Source organism: Arachis duranensis, chromosome 3, assembly GCF_000817695.3.
Source record: "Arachis duranensis cultivar V14167 chromosome 3, aradu.V14167.gnm2.J7QH, whole genome shotgun sequence".
Lineage (NCBI taxonomy): Eukaryota > Viridiplantae > Streptophyta > Magnoliopsida > Fabales > Fabaceae > Arachis > Arachis duranensis.
Genome location: NC_029774.3, coordinates 16,074,038 through 16,077,706, shown reverse-complemented (window position 1 = coordinate 16,077,706; position 3,669 = coordinate 16,074,038).

Below are 3,669 nucleotides of genomic sequence, written 5' to 3'. Positions count from 1 at the left end.
TCTTGAGAATGTGAATTGATTTAACTACATGTAAGCTTTATATATAAGTGAATAAAATTAGAATTGCATTTAGATTAGAATTGTATTGCATGGCATTCAACCACTTCAACCTTATTTTTTACCTTGGACATAGTATGAGGACATGCTATTACTTAAGTGTGGGGAGGTTGATAAACCCATATTTTATGATATATTTTGTGCTTAGTTTGAGTGATTTATTCAATCCTTCACCCACTTATTCATATTAATTGCATGGTTTTACTTTCCCTTCCTTATTATGTGATGTATGTGAAAAACATGTTTCCTATGCTTTAGAATTAATTATTTTTACCTTTATTTCCATTCGATGCCATGATTAGTGTGTTGAGTAGTTTCAGATCTTCTAAGGCAGGAATGACTTAAAGGATGGAAAAGGAAACATACAAAAATGGAAGGAAAGCGTAAAATGGAGTTTTGGAGAAACTGGCATCCACGCGATCGCTTGGATGATGCGACCGCGTGCTAAGAGCGAAGAAGCAGCGACGCGGCCGCATGATTGACACGACCGCACGCCTAAAGAAGAACACCTATGACGCGACCGCATGACTGACGTGACCGCGCTAGAAAGAAAACTCCAATCGACACGACCGCGTGACCCACGCGGACGCGTGACAGAGGCCACGCACCAGAAATTGCAGAAAATGCTCATAGTAGATTCTGAAGCCCTTTTTGGCCCAAATCCAAGTCCAAAAGGCATAGACCAGAGGTTATGAAGTGTGAGAATGCATCCATTTAGGGAGTCTCCAAATTTTTTAGTCACTTTCGATGATTTAGGTTTAGTTGGAGAGAGGTTCTCTCCTGTCTCTTTAGGATTAGGATTTAGGACTTCTCTTAGTTTTAGGAGTGACTCTCGATCCCAGGTTCAATATTCTTTTACTTTATATTTATCTATCATTTTTAGATACTTGAATACTTATATTAGTTATGTTGCCTATTTGGCTTATGCCACACTCATGATGATTTTCTTATTTAATGATATTTGAGGTATTTCAGTTTAATATTGCTTTCTTTTGTTTATGCTATTGATTATTCCCAATCTGAAGACATTTTTTTATTCCAGCAGATTTAAATTCTTTTCCTTTTGGTCTTGGTTAAGAAATCAGTAACTCAGGAGTTATCTTAGCTCAACATAATTGATAACTGTTATCTTTGCTAATTGAACTGAACTTCAATAATCCCAACCTTTTCTTAGGAAATAAATAGGATTCGAAGGTCAACTAATTAGTTCCTTGACTTTCCTTTGCTTTAGCAAAGGTTAACTAAGTGGAATTAAGATTCAACTTTCATTATTATTGATAAGAATAACTAAGTCTGAACTTCCAATTTCTCATACCTTGCCAAAGGGTTTGCTTTACAGTATTTATTTATTTTAATTGCCATTTAAATTAATTGCCATATTCATTCCTTATTTCCAAAACCCTCAATTTTACTTTTTTCATAACCAATAATAAGAACATACCTCCCTGCAATTCCTTGAGAAGATGACCCGAGGTTTAAATACTTCGGTTATCAATTTATTTAGGGGTTTGTTACTTATGACAACCAAAACGTTTGTATGAAAGGACTTTTGTTGGTTTAGAAGCTATACTTGCAACGGGAATTTATTCTGAATTCTAGACCAACAACGCGACTTTATAAAATTCTTTACTAGCAAAAATCCTAACGTCAATGACCCGGGACTTCAATCTCCCGGTTAATATTTGTTTTGGATTGTGACATCTTTGAATTAAACTTTGATTGAGAATTAATTGTTGGTTTAGACTATGCTATCAATGAAGTGATTCGTTTATTGAGAAATTCTAGATCAACATTAATTCTCACACCAAGTTTTTGGCGCCGTTGTCGGGGACAGTGCAAACAGTATTGTATTTTTTGTTGTTGTGAATATGTTAATATTGTAAATAGCTTACTTTTTTTGGTTATTTGGTTGTTTATGTTAACATTTAGGTGCTTTTTTTCTTATTTATTGATGTCTTTTGCTTTCATTTTCTACTTTCTATATGAGTCATTACCCTTGTTGCTTGGAGCTTGGTTGTGATTATATTGTAGGGTATGATGACTTTAAATTGGGATTGCATCATGGAGTGGGAGAATCAATTGAGGGAGGAAACGTATGTGTATGAGCAACACTCATGACAACTACCTTCCACATGCTACAACGAGCCAAACCCTCCCCAATGTGCATACCAAACCCAAAGGTATGAACGGTACCCCCTACACAACCTCGAACCACCAAACCTTCAAGCACCACACCATCCACCTCTATGGAATCAAAATGTTTATACACCTTGCCACCAACCATATGAACCATCACCTCCTTATACACCATCTCAATACCCTCACCCACATAACACACCTTCCAACTATACAACCTTTCTCCCAACCATTGAACCTTCTTTTTCACCTAAATGTGAAGTTCTCCAACCGTTGCCCCAAGAACAACAAGATCTTCAAACTTTTATCCAAAAGCAATGAGAATTCCGATAGAAGCAAGGGGAGTTCATGGCTACCGTAGCCGAAGTGGTGAACCGCTTGGCCTTACTATGCTCAAGTAATCAAGACATTCCCCTTGAAGAATGTGGAGGAGCAACCAAGGAGTATAGTGACAACATTGAGTGTCAAATAGAAGGAGTGGGATTAAAGCTTGAGTCACAAGAGGAGGAAGGTAAAACAATTGAACCAAAAGAGGTAAATGGAAAATTGAGGAATTTTGATCAAGAAGTAGATTCCATCATTAATGTTTTTTTTCCACCTTGGTCGATCCCCTCAATGATCTTGAGGAACTTTTCCCTTTTGAGTTTGAGAGAGATATGGAAGTAGACCTCCCACAATCTCCTAAGTTTGGATTGAAGGATAGTAGGAAAAACTTAGAGGAGATTGGTGAGGAAGAGCTAGAAAAGGGTAGTGAGGAAGAGGTGGTCACTCAAGAAGTGAAAGCTTTTATGCAAGAATCCAATAGAATGACTCCAATCCAAGGGCAAATTGAGTGGGTAACAATATCCTCAATGAGCTTCATCAGCCCACATCAATTTGCTTTCCTGGAAATGGATCATCAACTTAAGGTCCTTCTTGGAGCGATGAATGTTGAAGACATGGGTGTTGGTTGCCAAAGGAGTTCTGTAACACCCTAATTAGCCTAAGCTTTACCTCGCATCGTAAAGCAAAGGTTAACCAGAGATTACGATATTTCTAAGCTCATTCATATATATATATATATATAAGGGATAGTATAATCTAGAAGCCCGATGAAAGATATAGCTCAAAACAGAATTTAAAAGAGCAAAGCGTACTAACGAAGCTACTAACTTAAGGTACAAGAAACAGATGTAATATAAAAAGGATAATAGTATAATAGTGTATATCATAAGGAACTTGCCTCGACTCACAGAGTTTAAGCCGGCTAGCCATATACAGACCATACAGAAACCTGACAGTTTAAGAAACAGCTTATACAAGTTTTGTTCTCTCATATACAAGCTTTTAGGCAAAGACAAAATACAAAAGTGAGAGATGCATAAACAAAATAGACAAAAGACTCCAAAAGAATCCAAGATCCTCCGCTGCTATCACCATCCAAAGCAACTCACTAAGGTGGGTTGTGACCTGCATCTGAAAAACACAACGAAGATA